Source organism: Mustela nivalis (genome assembly GCF_964662115.1).
Source record: "Mustela nivalis genome assembly, chromosome: 10".
Classification (NCBI taxonomy): Eukaryota; Metazoa; Chordata; class Mammalia; order Carnivora; family Mustelidae; genus Mustela; species Mustela nivalis.
In genome coordinates this window covers 45626382-45650174 of record NC_139029.1, presented here as the reverse complement: position 1 = coordinate 45650174, position 23793 = coordinate 45626382, and the positions used below count along the sequence as shown (strand labels likewise).

The following is a 23793-nucleotide window of genomic DNA, read 5'->3' as shown; positions in this document are numbered from 1 at the left end:
TGGCACCGTTCCTTTCTCCGTCCAGTTATTGGAATGTTTTCCTGGCACTGGATACCGCCTGGGCAGGCAGGAATTGGAGCCCTCACCCTGCTGTTTCATAGCTGATGAACTTGGCAAAATTCAACTCTCTGCACATCCACAGTGCCATCTGCAAAATGGGAATAGTAATCCGGACCTGCCGGGTATACCAGGAAGACGAATGCAATGTGATGGGCAATGTCCAATGAAGTCAGTGCAGCTCAAACACAGGCTAAATGAAGCCCTGAAACAAGGCGTTCTGATGGCAGCATGGCCATCAGGGCAAACAGTTCCCACACCATCGAGACCACATCTGCTGGCGCCACATTTCAAGCCCCCCACTTCCCAGCCCCCCTCCCTTTCCAGTCTTGTTTCCCTCTCCTCCTCACCCCCAGCCCACCCCGCCTTGTCTGCATCATCCATTCTTTCCTTTATGCTAGTCATGCTTCCAACTCTGGACTCTCGATTTTGAAATGCACCTGTTCACACCTGCCCCATTCAAAGACTAAACTCAATTGTCAACTTCTCCAGAGAGTTTGATTGGGTCAGCTCGAAGGCTTTGATTCCTCTCGCTACATTTAGCTCATTGATTATCACCATGCCATCAGAATGCACATTCTCTTAGCAGTGGCTCTCCCAAACACACTCACATATCCCTTAAACAAATTAGAAACGGGTTAAGCATTCTGGCTCTGGGGCCACGACTGTCTGGGTTTGAAAGTCAGCCTCACTTCTTGCTGGCTGTGGCATCTTGACCTTTCTGTGCCTTGATTTCCTCACCTATAAAATGGAACTAATGCCTGGACCTATTTCAGAGGTTCCTCATAAGGCTAAAGGAGGTAGTGCATGTAAAATCCTTCAAATAACATTTGGAACATAAGTGCTCAATAAATATTAGATAGTATTATCATTTAATATCTAGTCTGTTTCAGGGCCTGGGGACACGGGAATGAATAAGACATGCTTTCCTTCAACAAATATTTCTTACATGCTTTCTGTATGCCTGGGATTGCTCTGCTCCTGGTGGGAAGGGGAAAGGAGTGGATAGAGATAACAAAATAGGAGAAAAATAGAGAAACAAGAAAAATATCATCCTATGAAAAGCACCATGTGGCAAATGACAATAGATCAAAGTGATGGAACGTCACTGAGGGTCTCTTTAGAGGGGAAGCCAGGGAAGGCCTCTTCGGGGAGGGGGCATTTAGGCTATAGTGGGAGGGCACATGTCGATTCAGGGCTCCGAGGAGAGAGGACTTGTCTGGTTCATTTCTGTTGTTACCTGCACCTGGTTCTGCGGTTGGCACACAGTGGATAGTGAACGGGGACCCTGAATTTAAACTCTAACTCTCACTCCCAGGTTCCTGGGAAGTTGTTTGGTGGTTAGTTAGCGATGTGCAGACGATGACAGGAATGAAACCAGATAACGTGTTGATTGGATGGCAAAAACCCCTGTATTCTCTTGAAGGAGTTGAAAAGTGTGAGCACCCCAGCTTTAGGGACTGCCGGAGCTGAATTTGCATCCCAACCCGACCACTCTGGCCTCAGAGCCTCACTCCCCTCTTCCAGGAAACAGTGCCAATGGCATCTCCTTTCAGGGGTTTGTGAACACCGCTAAGACCTTGAAGGTAAAGTGACCTCACTGATAGGAATCCCATAAAGATCAACTCCTTTCCCCACACAACAGAGCCCTGAGAACAAGAACCGCATTCCTGGACTCATCACTCTATTAAAAATCTATAAGAAGAAGTGAAATATTCTAGTGACCACTTGTTCATCTCCCAGTCAAATGCCATCAAATGTTTTTTCAGGGGAAATGAAATAGTAGGAAAAGGAAGAGAGTTTTTTAAAAAAATTCTCTCTTCTCCACTGCCTTCCAAAAAAAAAAAAAAAAAAAATTGACTTCCAGAACATCAAAAGCTTCTCAAAGAATCAACAATATTTTTTGATGATGGAAGTATGAATAATCAAACATATGGATTACATTTCCTTAAATTATGCAGAGCCTAAAATCCAGGAGGAAAGGGAGGGTGCTGGTAAAATGTTTTTCACATTTTATTAAAACCTCAAGGTCTGAGGAATACTTTTATGACTATTATACACACACACACACACACACACACACACACACTTCCCCACTCAAGAAAAAAATGAACACGCTGAGCATCTTTTTTTCCTGCTCAAGGTTTGTCTTTGCTCTACTCAGCTCTAATTTCTCAGCACCAGCCTCCCTCATAGGAAAAAAAAAAAAAAAAAAAAAAAGGACCACAGTTTGGTCCAGCTTTCAAGCTCTTCACTTTACCAGCTGTGTGACCCTGAGCAAGTCCCTTCCACTCTCAGAGCTCAAGTTATAAATAGGAACGATGGCTCCTACTTTACACGGTATGGGACGTGTGGACATACCTGGGGAACTGTGCAATGTCAGGTGGGTATAAGGGCTAGCCGTGCCTCCAGGAAGCTAGTCCTGCCTCAACAGGCAGACTGCTGTACCGGCAGAAGTTCGACAGCCTGACCGCCCACCTTCAAACTCCTGCTCTGCTGACCGGAAGCGGTATGTTCCTAAGCAGACCACTAAAGCACTTGCTCTCTTTGTGCCCCATTTACGTACTAGCCCGATGGGATGCCGCTAGGAATTACTTAGTAGTACTTCACGTACAGACAGGGGTAATGAGGATTAAATCAGGAAACACCTATAAGACACGTAAGTGAGTGCCAGAGTTTGTTTTGAAAGGCAGAGATGACCTGAGAGGAAGGAAAGGAGAGAGAGAAGGGAAGAACAAGGTAGGGAGGAGAAAGGAAAGAAATGTCTCACTGAAGATACCCTGTGTCAGAAACTCACCATTTAGTCGTTGCTGTTAGGTATTAACGTTCCCAGGGGTCCTTTTTGAAAAACGCAAATACTCTTAAAAGGCATGGCATCACAATTGAGACTTAATGTGTATTTATTGAGCACCTACTGTACGTAAGGTAGTGTATTGTGTTCTTTAATTCTTTGGAAAATATCTGACTCCTTGAAGGGTGGGGGAGGTGACAAGTGGGAAAAAGAGGAAAAGTCGGGGAGAGAGAAGAACCACTTCCCTACTATAGCTTTGGCATTGGACAGACTTAAGTCCATGGGTCTGCTCCGCCAGATATTAACTGTGAACTTGGACAGGCAAGGGCAGATTGCAACAGCACTCCAAATTTGACATTTTTACCCTTGAAAATGGGGATGGTGACAATAGGTTGTGGTGGAGATAAAATGAAGCATTGTGTGTAGAACACCTCTTTTTCCTTCTCCCCAGTGCCACATCCTTGTCTCAGCACGACCCTCCCCGCCAACCACCACCATGGCAGACCTCTCAGAACAGGAAATCAGTTTGCCACTTTCTCTGTACAATAAAAAGTCCCCCCCCCCACTTTTTTGAAGACAGTGCTGTGCTAACTCATAAGAAGCGCATTTCCTCCCCGTGACATCTCTGATCAATTCCAGCCAGAGTAATCAAGTGACTAACTCTGCCTCCAGAGGCAAAGAGCCAAAACTGGTGTTTGACTTCTCCCCAGCCTCTCAAGTGCAAAGATGATTCTTACCAGATCCTGGTCCTTGGGGGAAATGGGAGAGAAATTCAGCCTTGGCTCTAGCAATTCCACCAATAAAGGAGGCAGGGAAAAAGCTGAGTGAGAAAGAGAGGCTACAAAGCCTCTTCCTGGATTCTGGCAGATGCCAAAGGAGGAATCAGCGAGTGAGTAACTCTGCAGCCGAGAGTCCAAAGCCTGCAACCAGGGGTCTGTGCCAAGAAGACAACACTGGGTTCGAGAGAGGTGGGCGGATCCTGCGCCAGCCTCAGCCGGATGAGGGACAGCTCAGCATGAGTCACAGACCCGGTCTGCGCTCCAAGGGTCTCCTACAGGCCACATCCATTCAGAAGGACCTCCCACAAAGGGAGCTTTTCCTTGTGGAGATTCAGATGGCCTTTATCGGGGTGGTGTGTCATCGGTGGGCATTGAATGGAAATGATAGAAAAGTCCTGTGATCTAAGCACAAGCAGGCACAAAACAGAATGCAGACAGTGCAGGACACAGGTAGCAGGTTGGTGCCCAAGGCTGAGGGCTGCCAAGCTCCCACTCTAGAAATGACCACAGCTCTCATTTACTGATGGCTCCCTAGGTTCTGGCATTGGGCTGATCGCTAGCCGCACTCCACAGTCCTTAAGGACAACTACGAAGAATTGGTATCTCCGAGAGCACAGTGATGCTGGGAGAATATTAGGTAAACCATTTCCTGTCCCATTACCTATTTCCCCACTACAAAACAAAGATGATCTCTGCCTACGTGAAGGGTTATTTTGAGAACTGCAGCCCAAAGATTCAAAATCCAGGCTTCTGAGTCAGAAAAATATGGGTTGGAGACCTACTTCCACTTCTAATTTGCTGTGTGAGCTCAGGCAAGTTTCATAGCCCCCTGGGCTTCAGTCTCTTCATCTGTGATCATAAAAGAACCGATCTCGAAGGATTAAGACAAAGATCAAATGAGGTAATGCATGAACCTGCTTCCTCATCTGTAAGCCAGAGAAAACACTGTGCATCTTTCATTGTTGTGAACCGTAAATAATATCTTTAAATGGACTAATAAAGGACCTCTTGGTGAGTCATGGTTACTACTACTACTACTATTATTACTATTATTAGCATCAAATGATTCATTACATGGAAAGTTATTGGTAAATTTTAAGATGTTGTTTTTGATAAAATATATTACTTATTAAAACTCAAGGACGGAGTTGAATGTAGCAATTATATATTGATTAAACTGCCACTTCTTAAAAATCTCTCTGCGTTCTTTTTATAAGTTTAGGTTATATTGGGGTTTCCGACCTCAGATCCCTGGCCTCAATGGCAATGAGAGTGTGGTATCCAGAAGTGTTTTCAGTATCCCAAAACACACTTGTCAGAAGCGGCCTCCACAAACTTCCAAGAAGACCAAGTTCCTTTGCTGTCAGCTGAGAGTGTAGTGGCTTGGTTGGGCCCACTAGTTAGCTGCTGTTCACCAAGATTTCCAATAGGCCAAGGTGTGAGTGATAGACTAGCTCAGTCAGTACCACGGGGCTCTGGAGCCAGAATTCTGGCTCCCTGCTTTTCACTTGTGTGGCTTCTCTCTGACCCTCAGTCTCTTCATCTGAGAATTGAGAATGACAATACTGGATGATGATTGTATCCCCCACAGGGCTATTGAAAAGAAGGCAAACATGTAGAAACAGCTTGGTCCACAGTAATGACCCTATGCTGTGAGCTCTAGTGTCCCTGTTCTCGCTACCAGACTTCAGGCAACATCTTCCCACGTTCGAGCGTGGCTCATCAATGGTGACAACTGGGAGTGTGTTCAGAGTGAGTTTCTGTAATAGGAAAGGAAGAGAACTCACACCTCTTGGACATGTATGAGGCATTGAAAAGTGAACTACGTGGTACAGATGCCATCCTTTTGGGTCTGGTCCACCACAGTGTGAGGTAGGGTAACCTGCCAAGGAGGAACCAAAGCTAGGAGGGCTCCCCAAGTCACACAACTAGCAAGTAGAACCAGAATTCCAGTCCTGTCCTTCTGACCCCCACAGCATGAATCCTTTGGATTATACCATGGGGATCCTTGGAGAAAATTAAGTGAAAGGAGGAACTTCTTGGACCACTGGATGAAAGCCCTTCCTTTAGGGTTGTGAACATTTGATGAAATGGGGGCATTCCTCTCCTCTCCTGATTTCAGCTACAGTGAGAATCACTTCTGGGCCCTTTTGGAAGAAAATGGGCCTTAAAATCTCCTCCTGCTGGCAGGCTCTGGCTTCCCCGGGCATCCTCGGAATCCACACCTCTATTTATGTGGCAACAGCATTAGGTAACCTTGAGAGACCCTGGGTGAAGGCCAAACTTTCCATCTTGGAAGTGGCAGAAAAGCAATTTTTGTTGCCCAACCACTTTGACTGGCTACTTGACTAATATATTGAGCCCAGGTCTTGAGAAGGTGGCTCAGAATGACTGACACTTACTCGTTTGCTCCCATCACCAACACCCTCTGTCTCTGCCCTCAGGTTTTCAGCTGTGTGTGGGGAACACAGCTCCATTGGTGGGGGGGTGGGTACAGATGAAAATACAGATGATAACATTTACCATTTTAGTGGTAGGAGGCCTCTGAGCACTCAGGGTCCTGACCCTCTCCAAGGAGCCCCTGAGAAGAGGTGGTGTCTTACAGGACAGGTAAGGGTTTGTGAAGTAGGCAAGAGGAATTGAATCAGCAGAGGGAACAGCATGAGGAAAGGAACGATGGTCTGAGAGATCTGAGTGGGGTGTTGTATGGCCGGAGCAGGAAGTGAGATTTATGGAGGGCCGAGCAAGAAGGCATCAGTTAGCTGCAGAAAGACTTGGAAAAATGCCCTGCTCAGAAGCTAGGATTTTATGGGAGAAGCCACTATAGAATCTTAAACAGAAAAATGACATGATGATTTTCTGAAGCTTCATGTGAGCCATGACCCCAGATAGGTTTTGTCAGTAATATTCCTGAAGGTCCCAGGCCAGCAAAAGCTTTCATCCATCCCAGGAAATTTGACGACAAGAATTATTAAAGTAATAATCAGGATTTCATATATGGAAATTTCTTTTTTTACTTATCTGTGAAGACCCAGAAGACAGAAACAAGGTCTTATCTGCCAATGCTTTCTCAGCCCCCAGCACAGTGCCAGGCACGAAGAGCATTTTCTCAATAAACTTGCGAATGAATGCATGAATGAGAGTGTTTCTCATTTAGCTCAGTTTGTCAGACACGTTCATACTTAAATCTCTCAAAACTCTTGTGAGGTAGGTATATGCCCCTCCCCCACCTCCTGTTTTACAGATAGGTCAAAACAAAACAAATCACCCTGCGCTCAAGAAGAAAAAGATTCTTGTGATGATACAGGGACAATGCAAGACAACACAGGTGGCATATGCCAGGGAAGGCCCAACGGAATGACTTTGGTATTCAGAGGAGAATGCACTTGCTGCTAGCTTGGATGGCCAGGGGAGGAAACCTTGAACAGAGCCTTCAAGACCTAGCGTGTCTCCTGACCTCCCATGACACTGGATCTCACCTTAACAGCAATTGGTAACATTTACTGAGCACTTACTATGTCAGGCATGGTGCCAAGCGCTTTGCATGCATGATCTCACCTAGTCTTCACACAAAAACTACAGTGGCAAATACTGTGACTAGGTCTACTTAGCGGATAAAAAGAACTGAGGTCTGAGATGCTATGTAATGCTTTCCACTGCTGGCAAGCAACAGACCTGTGATTGAAACCCAGATCTGTGTGACTCCAAAATACTTTGCCTGCAAATGGGAGTGGGGGGAGAAGGCCACAAGCGGTAGGTAACCTGTGTATCAAGGGACTGCATGTGAGCAAAGAATATGGAGAAAGCAAGCATGAACACCCCTTCCAGTACCTTTCCATTCTCATGCTACAAGGTTGGCATGAGATGACCCTGTGAGCTAGGTGGACGGGAGAACAGTCTTTGCATTCACTGCATAAGCACTGGGTAATAAACAGCACCCCAGACCGGAAGTCAAGAGATCCGAGCAACAATGGCAATATGTTTCTTTCAATCTGTGGATTTGGGAAGCCGGCTGACCTTTCCCAGTTTCAGGGTTCTTGCTGTGTAAGGAAGGGACTGAAATTGACAAATTCCGAACTCATTTTAAGCCTGAGTTCCCATGACTCATCCAGACTTCTTTTTAAAGTCCAGTTGGAGCTTTTCTGAAAGATCTTTTATGTATATGATTTCACCAGACCTTCCTAGCCCACATTTTAGCAGTCTCATATTTCTCCCTGAGGGAGTCTTAAGAGGTTTCTCATTGATGACCAATGTTATATTGAAAATCAAAGAGGAGAGTAATTGTTTTTCCACCTTGGTTGCAAGAAGAAAAATGATAATAATTAAAATACTGCTCCCTTGTGAAAGAGGTTTAGAAAACCTGACTTGAGTCCAACCTTTCTGTCCAGCTTCCTGCATGTCCTCTGGCATCAGGGATATCAGGTGTCCCTGTCTTTGGTTGGGGCTGGGGGTGGGAATAAGCTCCGTGGCTTAGCTGTTAAAGGGAATCCTCCTCAGGGCTCAGTTTCCTCCCACATAAAATGGAGATTTTCATGATGCTTGCTCTGCCTACATCACAGTGTTGCTTGGTGGATAAAAAGAGATTACAAAGTGGGTGCCAGACAAATACAAAAAAGGTTGTGATGATTAGGACTGTATTTGTCAGGGTTCTCTAGAGAAACAGAATCAGAGAAAGAGAGAGAGAGAGAAAGAGATTACAAGGAATTGGTTCACATGACTATAAAGCCTGACAAGCCCCAAGATCTATAGCCAGCAAGCTGGAGACCCAGGAGGGCCAATGGTGAGACTTTGAGCCTGGAAGCTAGTAGGCTGGAGACTCAGGAAAAGCTGATGTTTCAGTATGAGTCATAAGACAGGAAATCTTCCCATGTCTCAGTTCAAAGTCTACCAAGTAGAATTTTCTTTTACTCAGCGGACAGGCAGTCTTTTTGTTCTAATCAGGCCTTCACCTGATTGGATGAGGCCCACCCACATTAGGGAGAGCAATCTGCTTCACCATGCAACCTTGTGGCATGAGAATGGAAAGGTACTGGAAGGGGTGTTCACGCTTGCTTTCTCCAAATTCTTTGCTCACATGCAGTCCCTTGATACACAGGTTACCTACCGCTTGTGGCCTTCCCCCCCCCACTCCCATTTGCAGGCAAAGTATTTTGGAGTATTTCATCCAGGAACACTCTCACAGATAAACCCCAACTAATATCTGACTGTATATCTGGGCATCCTGTGACCCTGTCAAGTTGACAAAATTAACCATTACAATGATGAAAGCGTAAGCTCAACGAGGGACCCAAATCTTTGTTGATTTTGGTCCCTGCAATACCTTCAGAGGAGAGCCTGGAAAAGAATAAAGCACACAATAAAGGCTTACAACCTATTGAATGAATGAGGAAGTGAAGGAAGAAAATTCGAGGCCAGTGGGAGAAGAAATTCTATACATAACAATTTGCCAAGTACATTTCCATCATTTTTCCAATCAACAATTGTATGTTTAACTCGCAAGCTTGAATCCTTACATCAATTCCATGAGTTAGCCATTATAATTATCTTATCAAATTCTGTCATTTGGTTCAGAGGTTCAGAGCCATAAAGTATTCAACCGGTATACTATCTCCATCTCACAACTTTCTAGGTCTCTCTTCCTGTCTCACCACTTAACGCAATGTGCGATTATGTCATTGCTAGTTTATTTAATTTTATTCTTGCCTCCTGCAATGGCAGAGGGGAGTCCCCAAAAGATATCCCCACCTGGCACCTGATAAATGTGATCTTATTTGGAAAAAGATCTTTGTAGAAAGAGACAAGGATCTTAAAATGAGGTTATCCTTTGGGCCTTAAATCCAGTGGCAAGAGTCCTAATAAGAGGAGAGAAGACACACAGAGCAGATCATATGAAGATAGGAAGAGATTGGAATGATGCAAATGTAAGCCAAGCAACACCAGAGACTGCAAGAGCCACAAAAGCTGGGAGAGAGGCCTGGGCCAGACTCTCCCTTCTTCCTCCAGGAGGAACTGGCTCCATCAACACCTTGATTTCAGGCTTCTGCCTCCAGAATTATGAAAGGACAAATTTCTATTATTTGAAGACCCTCGGTTTCCGGCATTTTGTTATGGTATCCATGGGAAACAAATGTCCTCCCTACCTCCACTCTACCCTCCAATGACTCTAAGACTCTATTTTGTTCACCATTTATATCTTCTAGTGCCTAGGATCAATGCAGGAGCATGGCTAATATTTGTTGAATAAAGGAAAGCATGACTAACCAAATTTCAGAGGCTTGGAACTAGACAAATCTCTTAAGTGGAAGCAAGGAATCCTGGTTCTCTGTTCTGCTTTCACCAGGATATACTCATTCCCTGGGACTAGCATCAGAATGTTCTGTAGAGCTCATGGTACTTCTGGAGGTCTTGCCACATGGGAAGGAAAGGCTGGGGGAGGGGCACAGGAAGTGAGGGCAGGTGTGTGTCCATTTCCCAGTTTATAAAATGGGCACAGGCCTCCTCCTCCACAGCCTTTGGAGGTCAGCACCCAGTTTATCCACCAACATGGGTATATAAAACACGAGCAGGTGGGGAGCCCTGCCTGAGGAGAAACTACTCTCTCCAGGATTCCCGGTCCCAGGCTTCTGCATCCAGGAGGAAGGAAATTCTCCTCCTCTGCTCTACCAGCCTTCCTGCCACTCCTTCCCACTTCTCTAGAAGTTGCACCATGGGGTCTTTCTACCATCCAGCTCACCGAAACCTCTGCTGAAGAAAGGCATCAGAGCGCACCCAACCAGACATGTTCCTGCAGTGGCCTGTGAGAGGTGCCAGGTCAACACAGTTGTCCTGAGGCTGGGCATGCACAAGCTCTGGCTCTCCCCTGTCCCACCCCTCCCCCACCCACCACATGCCCGGGCCTTGCCTTTCTCCAAACAGGTCTCTAGGACCCTCCTGATCGCCATAACCAGACTTGACCCAGGACCCCCTCGGGACTTAGTCCTTTCTGTCAGCAACACTTAGGAAGGGGTCTCAAAATTTGCGAGGAAAATTCATCCATATACTCCACCTAAGTAGAAAATCTGGGTTGAAATCCTTGGATATACTGCTTATGTGGCAAGGTACTTTACCCCTTTAAGGATCTATACATTATGGTAATAATATCAACCAATTTGAAAAGAGGACAAGAGATAGTAAAGGCATCCAGGATAGTGTGGAATACGCTAGTGGTGCTCCAATTGCCACTTTTTTTTTTTTTTAAGATTTTATTTATTTGTCAGAGAGAGAGCGAGCGAGAGCGAGAGCGAGAGAGCGAGCACAGGCAGACAGAATGGCAGGCAGAGTCAGAGGGAGAAGCAGGCTCCCTGCGGAGCAAGGAGCCCGATGTGGGACTGGATCCCAGGACGCTGGGATCATGATCTGAGCTGAAGGCAGCAGCTTAACCAACTGAGCCACCCAGGCGTCCCTCCAATCGTCACTTTACCTCCCTTCTTACTCTCTTCTCCAAGAGATAGTAGACCTTTACGTTCATTCATTCGATTCACTCGCTGATGTATTCAAGTACTTAACATGACTGCTTAATTAAGGGCAGCTGCTATTTTTCACTCACTGAGCAATTACAGCATCTGCGATCACTTGTGATCAGAAAATGAAAGCACTGCAAGGGAGCAGCAAGAGCGGATCCCCTAGCCTTCACTCTTCAGATTTGGAGAGGGAAGCTCAGAGAAGGCAAGGGATTTTCCTGAGGTCACGCAGCTAGTAAACTCAGAGTGAGGACCCCACACAGCCTGTGGCTCCGTACCCCAATGACACATCCAGCCTCAGGCAGTGGTGATAAGGGCCACCCAGCCAACATCCTCTGGTATCTGCAGCACCCCGGGGCGGGACCCTGGAGGAGGCGGGGCACTGGCCATGCTGGGGCTCCTAAAGACCCTCAGAGGCCGCTGATCAGAATGGGGCCAGCTGGAAGGAATTACAAGGCTGGCATTTAGGAAGCAGTTCCTTTCCAAATCAGATGCATTCTTGCTGCTGCTCTCTAACACTCATATCCTAAAAATTGTTATTGAACGTGCTCTCCACATCCGAGCCTGACTCACTCTTTGAAATGGAAATCTGGGCGGTTTGGGTGGCTGTTCCTAAGGGCAAGCGACAGGATGGTGCTTGCTGGCAGTACCCACCCGGCGGCGGGTGGCCTTGACCCCGGGCCAGAGCCTCAGCCTCCGAGGCCACCTGGCAGGTTGCAGGGGCTCCAGGGCTGGGGCCTGGGCCTGAGCAACCCTGACCTTGCCAGAGGCGGGATCTGTTTCTGATATGGTGCGGCAAATTTCTAAATCCTAGCTCTGGGATGGCATTTTGCTCCTTGCAGAGAAAGAGCAAGGGGCCCAGGGAATTGCAATTGATTCCAAAGTAGAACCAGCTGTTGGAATCCTGCAGCACTGATTAGGAAAGTTCACTTCCAGGTTGCGGTTTCCAGTTGATGAAGCCCTCACTTGCCCGTCGCCCCCACGCTGTGCTGTCAGAGAGGCCCCCCCGAAAACCGAATTGCTGTATTCATCGATCCGGAGCTGGAAACCAAGCAGAGGCAGGTAGAAGGTCTAGAAACAATGGCCTCGAATCTGGCGTTCCCACTTACTCTGTGCCTGCCATTGCGTAGGTGCTTTGTGAATAGTATTTCCGGTTCTCGAAACCATGCAGCAACAGCAGCATTCCCAGATTTTCAAATGACAGAAATAAAAATTCCTTGAATAATCATTATCATACTCTTTCTACCTCCCTGTTACGAGTGCCCACTCTACCTTCCTTAAGCACATTCCATGTCATCTGCCAATTTATCACATCAACTCGATGATCCTGGTGTTATTATTGTCTCCACTTTACAGAAGAAGGAATCGAGACTCAGGGAAGTGAGGTGACTCCTCACGTCCCTCGGCTTGAGATGTCCAGCACACAGTGGCTCGTGCCTGAGCTTGGATACAAATCCAGGTTTTTCTCACTATAAAATTAGTAAGAATGCCAACAGCTACCACTTGTAATAAGCTTACTATGTGCCACATACTGTGCTGTGTTTTTTTTCCTCCCCAAACAGGTATCACCTTGTTAGATCTCTTGCTGATCTTCTCCTATGTATTATATCTTCCTGCCTTGACAAGTGAAGAAACCGAGGTTTGGTGATTAAGAGAATCAGGATTCGAATGCAAGTGCTTGTGCTCCCAGAGGGATCTGTCTGAATCACTGTGATCCCTGCCTCTGAAAGTAGCCCGAGGGCTCCCATCCCCTGGGCTGAGTTTCTAAGTTTTCCATTCTTTGCTATAATGTTATCACATTATGGAAAAACGGGGAGCTGGCCTCAAGTTCAGCCCCAGGTTTCACGGTGACTATTCTGTCATTCTTTCCGATGTCAACCTTCAAAAGCTGAGGTAAAAGCGCATTTGCAAATTGAAACTTGTCACGAATGCTATAAACAGACCATTAGTTTAAACTAGTGTTGATTTTGTGGACTATTAAGGATGAAACAAGTTTGATATTTACTAAGTTAAAGGAACATGAAGTTTATGGTTTTTAAATTGCTTCGAGGAGGCTTACTAGAATTTTCCCTTAAATAAAGTCAGGATGAATACTATCTTTTACAATGTATATGTTCTCAAATAAGGGTCCCCTTGGCCTCACGGATATCTTTTACAGCAAGGTGATGTTCACCCATCTGAAAGGGAGCATAGTGACTATTGCCTATCTCATCAGTCAACCCACAGGTATTAAATGCAGACTGGAGTGTCTGTGACCACTGGACACTTTCCAGGAGCTTCTGACATGTTTAGATTTATTTGTTAAACTTGCATAAGTAGGTGATACGGGTATTCATACATTCATGCAACCATTCATTTACTTGTAAATGTTAAGTGCTTCTCTGTGCCAGGCACTATGGTAGATGTTAGGCACCCAAGGGTCTTCCAGAATTTCTAAGTCTCCAGGGGCAACTGTACAAGAAATACCATACAGAGGTCACCACTGATGCCACAGGAGCAAATGGAAGCTCCTAATCCAGGCTGGATCCAGGTGCAACCAGGAAAGCTTTCCGGAGGAAGTGTCCTCTAAGCTGATAAACAAAGGACGAAGTGGAGTTGAAGAGAGATAAGCAGGAATTTCCATGTGAAGCGAAAAGCTTTCCAAAATCCTGGAAGGAAACAGTCTTGCTAAGTGCTGAGAGAAGGAGACCAAAGACACCACCAGGGTCGAGAGGGGGAGCTCCATTTGAATTGGGAGAGGAAAGAGGGCCAGGAGAAGCTAGAGCAGTAGGCAGAGTGTTGAGGCAGGGTGGATGCTGGGGAGGTGTGAAGCACTGTATATGTAAAAGCACCAAGGACAGAAGTCGCATTGAAGGGTCAATGAGAAGAGCCACGACACCGAAGCAAAGCAGGCACACCAGCACCACCCTCACCGCCACCACAGCTAACACTTACCGAGAACTTACAACACATGGGGCCCTTGTTGGCAGGTGATGCTCTGTGGGTCTCCTGTATTCTGCACATTTTGCAAGCAGAGGTACTGACTGCCTTTGTTCCAGACCATCTTTCCAGGACACTTTTATAGAAACAGACTTGGAAGGTACATTGTTCCTCTCTACACAGAGAGCAGGTTCCCTTGCTGTCCATTATAAAAGATTCAGATTCCTTGAGCTCGGGACTCCCCTCCTTAGGGCAACCCACAGATGTCAGGTATCCCCTGGCCCTCCTCATGTCACCCCACAGGAACAGGGGCTAGGGAAGGGGCATAAGAAAACACTGATACTCTGGCTACTGCTATTGCTATGAGTTCTACAACCCTTGTCTCTGATTTAGCAGCAATGAATCGTGCCAGGCTGATCTATTAGTTTGCAGGTAGAATGAGATCCCACACACCTCCCAATTCTGTTCTAAGTGCTTTCCCAGCATGAACTCGTTTAATCCTCACAAAAATCCCATGATACAGAAATGATTGCCATCCCTATTCAGAAAAGAAAAGTAGAATAAAATAGTCCCCAAGGTAAGTTGGTGTGAGATCACGAAGAGTCTTGTGTGCCGGGCTAAGGAGCTTAAAGGATTTTGACCAGGAGAGGAATGGCGGGAAACCATTTTCCCGAAGCCCCTCTAGTCATGGTCTGCTGGAGGAATTGGGCAGGGAGGAAATCCTACAAGGAGACAGGCAGGCAAATGTTAGGAGACAGGATCCAGGCTCCAGACAGGCTTGACAGATGGGCTAAATGTACCCACACTAGAGTTTCACAAGCCAAAATGTCAGACCCTGGACAAGACTCCTGGAACACCAAGGGCTCCAGCAAATGGCTGGGCGACGTGACTTAGCAGCACAGCCCTTGAAAATGAGGCCTAAGCCTTCCAGGGACCAGACGACCTGGAGTGAGTCAGCAGGGGCTGTGCCTGCCAAAAGGGCCACCGTGATCCTTATGGCATGAATAGGCCAGTGTCAGGCAGGAGGCAACCATCCAGCTCTGGCTCAGCTTCCCCAGGTCCACTCGTCTTCAGTTCTGGGCTGCACACTTTGAATATGGCCAGAGCTGGATGTCTATCAAGCCCTTGTCTTGTGTCCAGCTCTGTGGCAGCCCTTTGCTTTCATGATCCCACATAAAGCCCCCAGCAGACTGACAGGGCATTACAACCCTCTTGTTTCACATAGAGGGACACTAAGGCTCAGTGAAAATTGCCCAGGCTCTCCCAGCTAATAAGTGGCAATGCCATGGTTCATGCTTAGGCCTCATGTCACCATGAAGACTGTACTCTTCAGCCCCACACCAGCTGCCACTTTCAGAAGGACAGTGTCAAAATGGAACAGATCCATGACAAGCGCTCAGAGATGTCAAGGGAACTAGGAACTATGACACTAGTCAAGGAGGATAGATGCCCATGAATGGGGAGCCAAGCCATACACAAAGCAGGGCCTGTGAGCTGTTCCCATATCTTGGGGCAATCCCACAGAATCCATGTACGTATCTGTGGTTCCTCAGGGTCACTGAGACTCATGAATAGATAAAATCCCCCCTTGTCCAATCCCTTTCTTCTAGTGCTCTGCATGGAAAATTGGTGTGCGTCTTTTTAGACCAAGCCTGAGCACCAGTCACCCCAAGGACTCCGTGGCCTGCTCCATGAACCTGCAAGGCCCCAGTCTTGCTTCCAACCACCTTTTAACCTTGGGTGGAGTGTTCAAGAAACCCCAGCCTGGGAATGCCTAGTGGCTGTGTTCAACTCTACGCTCCCAGAGGCCTATCCCAAAAGACAGGTGCTGACTGCAGATAACCCAAAGATGCCCTGGAAAATAAAAAATGAAAGGCATGATTCCTAAGAGACGTGGAGGCCATGAAATGGATCCAAAAGTGCCGATCTGCAGAGTCTGGGGAAAGAGGCCCAGGAGAAAGGCCTGGACATGAATACCTAGCGCTGGCAGAGGGAGAGGATATTCTGGTTCACGGAATGACTCCCTCATGTTGGGCAACGGCCCCCAGCAACACTCGGGCCTGGATAGGGGGGGGAACAGGAAGGAACCATCCTCCTTGGGCAGTCAGTGTTCAAACATCTTCACATCCTGTCCTCACAGGACACATTCCAGACAGTGAAAAGGAACAGGTGCCCCACGGTCAGGGTTTGCTTTTGAGCCCACGGGGCTGGTGCGTCAAGGACAAAATTCCCTCCCCTTGCCTCTCCTTGCTCAGAACAAGAAGGTGTGGCAGAAAAGGGACACAGATGAATGAATCAGACCTCCAAACCTTCACAAAGCTCCTACTATGTGCCTGGCAGTGAGAGATGAATACCAAAATAAATAGCAAGGAGCACGGTGTAGCCAAGTGAAGAGGCTGGGTGGGAAGTCCATGTCAGGAGAAATCCCAACTCCATGCCCTATGAGCTGTGGGACACTGGCCAGTGACCTGAGCTCCTGAGGCTGTAGTTTCCTCCTCTATAAGTGGTTCCTATGACAACACCTTCGCTGAACTGGTGCAAAGGTGAAATGGAACCACGCACACTAAGCATTTAGAAGCTAATTAGCAGGCACACCCTGGATGTTAATTCACTCCCCTTGTTTGCTTGCAGCAGGCATCTGAGAGGGTATAAGACAGAGGCAACCAATCTCTGAGCCCGGCTTCCCTCTCATGAAACAGGACTGTCTGGAGGAAGGCAGCAAGGAGATGGCTGTGTAAGTGCTCAGGGAACTGCCAAGTTCTATCCAAACCCAAGCCATTGTAGCTCTAGGTCTTCATTCCATCATTCAGAACATAAAACTTCACCAAAAGCAACGTTCAAAAACAGGAGTTGGTCAGAAGTGTCACAGGATTGGAGCAGGTAGAGCTGTGGGTTTCCAGGAGCAGGCACCATGGCAACCCATGGGCTAGGGCTGCTGGGAAAGGCTCCTTTTCCGTGCCCTTCCTCCAGGATCCCAAATTCCCTGCACTTCCCTCTCATAGCTCCTTACCCTAAATTCAAATTGTCCATTTGTGCTTCCATTTCCCCACCCAAACCGAGAGACCAGGAGTGTGCTTCCCTACCATCAAGCCCCTACCGCCTTGTGTAGGACCCATGACACAGTGAAAGCTGGAGAGATGCATTTGAGGGAGGGCTGGAAGGGGTTGGGCGGGGATGGGCATAGGACCAAACTCAAAGTCATGTTTAAGCCCAAGCCAAACCCTGGGGAGATACTTCTGAACCACAAGGAACCTGAAAGATCCTGGCCCCCTGGAGCATTTCAGCTCAGGAGGAGAAAGGACCTGAATGAAATCAGGGTTCGGTCCTCCCTGCTTTGAAACAGCCAAGTGGTTTGGCCTCGTTTGGCCTTCTTCAGGCCAGATGAGTGCCATCTCAGGGCAAGTGTTGGCTTTCCCCATTCCCTTCCTTCAGACCAGCTCGGTGCCAGAAGCCCAATGTTCTATCTGTCTAAAGGGGAATTTGAAGCCTGGAAAAACTGTACTCAGCAGCCCTTTCCCTCATGAAAGCACACCTCACATCCTTCTAATTAAATGTCTCAGCATACCTGGGAGGCCACGATTACTTCCCTGCTCCCTTCTGTCTTCCCTTTTTACAGTTGGGAGCCAACGGGGCCTTTCTGGGGTCTATTCCCTTCCCTGCTCCAGGCTGTAGAGAAGGGATCTGATTTGGGAGACCTTATGGCTCCTCATCCTGTCCTCAGACCCTGATTTACCTCTTTCACAGGGGACCTGGGAAATGTAATTATCGCTCCTGCGAGTGTTGACGGTCAGCATGCTGTGTGGCAGCAGAGGTGTCAAATATGATGATTAGTAAGTATTATTACCAGCAGAGCTTAGCTCTCTTGAAAGGAGGAAATGGCCCTGCAACTAATTCCCAGTTGCTGATGCTCCCTCCGTTGCTTGTTTTGCTCTTAAAGAAGATGCCATGACAGGATGGGTGAGCTTGGTTGTTGGGCCACGGGCATCCTGTAAGAATCAGAAGTCAACCCTGACCAAAGATGGAGAGAGCACTCGTAAGCACTCAGTATGGGCCTAGTATTTAGTATCTCTTGAGATCCCTAATCGGGCCCCTATCTCCCTCACCTTGAGCCATTCTCTACACCACAGTACTCTGGCCCTCTTACTTCCTTTCATGTGCTCTGTCCAACCCCAGGACTATGACACATGCTCATCCCTCTACCCAGAAGGCCTTCCTCTCCACAACACTTCACTGAGCTGATATCAGTGTGTCCTTCAGTCTCTCTTCTGTGCTGCTGGGTGCTCCGTATTTCTCTTTTGTGGCACAGATACTTAATGTCTTCCTTCCCTGCTACATTTGCATGCATACAAGCACAGGTCAGAGCTCACCCGTGAGCCAGGTCATTTCACTCCATTTTCTACACTAAGTTTGACAACGTAAGTAGGTGCCTTTTCTGTAGTGACAGCTGACCGACTTATATTAAACAAGGAGTGGTAAGATATCTGAGTGTCATCAGTGCAAAATATCTACCTTACACCTCCAGGCAGGCTTACACTCCCAGATCTGAAACATCCTGGAGGAGCCAGAAGCCTGCAGAAGTATCCCCTTTCCATATCTTTTTATTATTTAAATTCTAATTATTTGAGCAAAAAAGGGCATGGCCATGTCTGTGCTTTCTCCACTCCTAGGCCACACAGGGTAAGCCCGAGACCTGCTCACACTTGGCCAGTGATAGGTCCATGGCATATACATGACCTACATCAGGCCAATCACGGGGCTTCTGTGGGATTTTTACATTTCACACTCTAGGAAAAAACTGTCTTCCATCTCTGATAACAAGCTGAAAAAACTGGAAGGCTAACATATACATAGATCCTTACATATTTTTCTGTAGATATCATATTTCACAAGTTTAAAAAGTCTTTACAAAAGTTGGAAGACAAGCCTGAAGCTTTGGTGATCATACTGGAACCTCATGAACAGCAGGAGAGAATAAGACAAGTAGGCAATAGGTCAGAGAGGTAGAAGACAGAGGGATGTTCTGGCAGCATGGGACATCCAGATCTAGCCATTCCTGAGGCTGGATCCACACTTGCACTTGACTTATCTGAGAAAATGAAGTCCCCTTTTTGGCTTAAGCTAGATTGATTTCAGAGTTCTTTTCCCTTAACTGACTAACCACCAAGAAATTAAAATAATACTTCATATTTTATTTATGCCGCATTGTTCCACAAAGAATTTAAAGATAACATCATTCCTTCATCTCACATTTTCTGATCAATGATTACTTTACTCAAGGTAATCACTCAGTATAACTTTGTAGGATAAGCAAAGCAAGTATAATTCATTCATTTTAGGTTTTGTTATTTTTCTCTCCCTTTTGTTAATAAGTTGTGGCTATGAGTGCTAAGAAAGAGAGAAAATTTGGCTGCTTGGATCCAAAAAATTCCCACTATGGGTAATAGTGGGAAAATTCTTACTATGGGTAATTATCCCCCTTTAAGAAGCATATTTTCATGGTACAAAAACACTTGCTCAAATTATTCCTGCGAAGTCATGGAAGTTGAAGACAATCACAGGGCCCTAGGGGGCCTGTCCAGGTTGAAAAGAGATACCAAGATCCTGACTTGCTTCTTAGGAGAACAGACCCCATTGGAAGGAGATAGTGGATACATTTAGTGAGGAAGCATCCAAATGGTGTTAGAAGAGGCAGGAGGTGAGAGGGAGGAGGCTGGGAAAGCTCTGCTTTCATTCACTGAGATGTAAGAAGAACATGGGAAGTTGGAAACACTGCTGTAAAGCCAGCAACCCGAGTCCCAGTCTGTCTTCTACCAATTCCCAGTTAATACCTTATGCAAGTCAATGAATCTCTTTCAGTCTCTGCCTCTTCATTTGTAAAATGGAGATAATAATTCCTTCTTTCAAAGTGCACATGTATGGACCATGCATATAAAACACACCCACCAGTATCTGGCACATAGTGGATGCTCAAACTGTTTCTCGTTCCCTTATAGGAGTAATGTTCATACTTTATCCTCAGTAAGCAACAAGCCAGGAGGATACACATGCGTGACCCAAGGCAGGATAGTACATGTTGCACTCTGATTCTGCAACCGGACCTTTCCCCATGTGGCCCCCACCACCTTCCATGGCCATGATGCCCCTTATGCTCTTTCTTCTCTCATATGTCATTCCAACCCTCCAGACAGATTGTCCATGGGCCAAATCTTATCCTCTCTACTCTGCCTGTACCTCACTGTATTCCAAACAGAATGTTTTCCTGGCTGATTTATTTGCCAATGAGTCTTGCCCTGGAAAAGCTTCTAGTAGTCTCCCTTCTGCAGGGTAGCCCCTCATCCAACAGAGAAAAGGAGAGGAAGCAGCAAAGAAAGGCAGAGGAGGGTCTGCAGGATCGGGGAAGAAAATAGGTTATTACCTATATTCTCCTCTAAAATTTTGATGGATTCCTGTCTCACATTGAGATCTTTCATCCATTTAGAGTTTACCTTTGTGTACGGTGTAAGAGAATGGTCGAGTTTCATTCTTCTGTATATAGCTGTCCAATATTCCCAGCACCATTTATTGAAGAGACTGTCTTTGTTTCCGTCGCATATTTTTTCCTGCTTTGTCGAAAATTAGTTGACCATAGAGTTGAGAGTCCATATCTGGGCTCTCTATTCTGTTCCATTGATCTATGTGTCTGTTTTTGTGCCAATACCACACTGTCTTGGTGATCACAGCTTTGTAATATAGCTTGAAATCAGGCAACATGATGTTCCCAAAAGACTCCATCCCCAAATTACCAGAAGTCATACAGCAATTCAGTAATATGGCAGGATACAAAATAATGCACAGTAATCAGTTACTTTCTTATGCACTAACAATGTAACTATAGAAAGAGAAATTAGAGGATCGATTCCATTTACTATAGCACCAAAACCCATAAGATACCTTGGAATAAACCTAACCAAAGGAGTAAAGATCTATACTCTAGGAACTACAAAACACTCATGAAAGAAATTGAAGAAGACACAAAAAGACAAAAAAATTTTCCATGCTCCTGGATCAGAAGAATAAACATTGTTAAAATGTCTATGCTGCCCAGAGCAATCTACACTTTCAATGCCATCCGGATCCAAATACCAACGGCATTTTTCAAACGCTGGACGAATTTTAAACATAGATCTCTATGTACTAGCTTGCTTGGAATGTTCAGCAAGTGATAGGATCCATTAAGCAGCCCCTCTACTCCTCGTCTCCATCCAGCCCCTCCTATATAGGTATCAATATCATCCAGTCCCAGATACATCTTTAAAGGATCCTAGTTTTCTGTAAACTGACTTGCAATAGAAATCTCTGTACCTTCCACCCACTGGTTGTGGTCCTTCTAGTCCAAGACATAAAATAATCCCAGACTCCTATAGCTGGTAGCCCCTCATGTAGAAGCAATGCATTTCATGCTTTTTCTTTCCTCCCCCACTCCCCATCCTCCACTGGCAAATACCTGAGATCTCCTTAGACATTCTTATAGTTCCTCCAACTATAGCCAGACTGCTAAGACTTTAGGATCCAGGTCGGAGTCATCTGAATTTGTTCTACTTTTCCTTCTTCATGAAGTGCCTAATTCTGAACAGTGCTCTAACGGGTCTGACCAGAGTAGGATAATCATTCCCACCTGTCCCTACCTTAGTAAACTCTTAATAATATGGTACAAGATCTCAAGCGGTCTTTTGTGCTTGTGTATTATGGGTCATCTACTTAGGTACCTGGCACATTTTAGGCTTTCAGTAAACTCTCACTGGCTGACCAGATGCATGCATATACAGATCTGTTATGCGGGGTGGAGCATGATATTCTTTTTTTTTTAATATTTTATTTATTTATTTGACAGACAGAGTTCATAAGCAGGCAGAGAGGCAGGCAGAGAGAGAGGGGAAAGCAGGCTCCCTGCCGAGCAGAGAGCCCGATGCGGGGCTCAATCCCAGGACCCTGAGATCATGACCTGAGCCGAAGGCAGAGGCTTTAACCCACTGAGCCACCCAGGAGCCCAGAGCATGATATTCTTGAAAGTACAATCATAAGAAACAAGGACATTGTACTGGGTTGTATAATCCCCAGTTATAATTCCCAGTTTGGGGTTCCAAAATTCATATCCACCTAGAACCTCAGAATGTGACTTTATTTGGAAATAGGGCCATTGAAGATAAAATTAAACCAGTTAAGATGCGATCATACTGAAAGGAAAATTCTCTATTTGGAAAACAAACACTGCATCTTATAAGAAGAGGAAACAGAAGAGGCATATACGCCGAGGGGAGATGATGTGAAGGTGCTCAGGGAGAACACCCTGTGAAGAGACTGGAGGACTGCAGTGGCGAGTCAGGAAGGCCAAGGACCGCCAGCCACCACCAGAAGCTAGGAAGAGACCGTGGATGATAACCCCTTGGAACTTTCAGAAAGAGCATGATCCTGCTGACACCTTGATTTCATATCTCTAGCCTCCAGAACCGACAGAATACATTTTTGCTGTTCTAAACCACCCAGTTTGTGGCGATTTGTTATAGCAGCTGCAGGAACTGAATACAAATAGAATAAATGTTTCACTCTTCCTTTCTTGTATTCAACCTGGGAGGATTCTATGAGCATATTGAAGAATATTTAACAAAGTTAGGAGAGGGTTCAAATCATGGTTTTATCATGTGACCCTAAAAAGTAATCTCACTTCTTTGATCCTCAGTTTGATCACTAGCAAAATAGGGACACAAATATACAGCATGCAAAATTAGTTTAGGGACCAAGAGAGATAAAGAATAGGAAAGTGCCTTACAAACTATAGAAACTTTTCAGGTATCAGTTATTCCCCCCCCCATTTTTTTTTTAAAGATTTTATTTATTTATTTGTCAGAGAGAGATCACAGTAGACAGAGACGCAGGCAGAGAGAGAGAGAGAGGGAAGCAGGCTCCCTGCTGAGCAGAGAGCCCGATGTGGGACTCAATCCGAGGACCCAGAGATCATGACCTGAGCCGAAGGCAGCGGCTTAACCCACTGAGCCACCCAGGCGCCCGCCCTCCCGCCTTTTTTTAAAAAGATTTTTATTTATTTATTTGACAGACGGAGATCACAAGCAGGCAGAGAAGCAGGCAGAGAGAGGAGGCAGCAGGCTCCATGCCGAGCGGCCATGAACTGAGCTGAAGGCAGAGGCTTTAACCCACTGAGCCACCCAGGCCCCCCTCCCCCTTTATTTTTTCTTAAGTAGGTTTCTCTATAGATCTGCCTATTTTACTTTCCCCCACCAAAAAACAAAACAAAACAAAACAAACAAACAAACAAAAAAGCTCATGAATATATTTATGAATTCTACTATTTTGTTGATTTTTGAGTTTACTTATTATCCTTGTCTTTTTTTAATTGTCTTGTTTTTCTTCTAAGTATGGCGGTGAAGGCAATGGAGTCCAAAATTATTCTAACAATAATGTGTCACATGTGTAAAATACTTTACAATTCACAAAACTCTCCTGTGTGTGAGCTCTCTTGATGCTCAAGGCAGATCTGTGAAGAAAGCAAATTAGGGACTATTATCCCCATTTTGCAAAATAGGTGCTTAGGGTTCAAAAGACATTCTAATTTACCCAAGGTCAAAAAAAATCTAGTAGATAGTTGGAACAGAATTAATCCCAAGTTTCTGACTCCCCATCCTAATTTTTTTTTAGGCTACAGTGACTCTAAACTGATTTGGGTACTCATGATAGAAATCTCTGCACTCATTCA

General features: G+C 45.9%; 1 protein-coding gene across 2 annotated transcripts in view; it reads right to left on the bottom strand.

The window, feature by feature from the left end:
• Positions 1–23793, bottom strand: part of LOC309842854 (uncharacterized protein) — a 137570-nt gene that overhangs the window by 73368 nt on the left and 40409 nt on the right. The window lies entirely within an intron of this gene.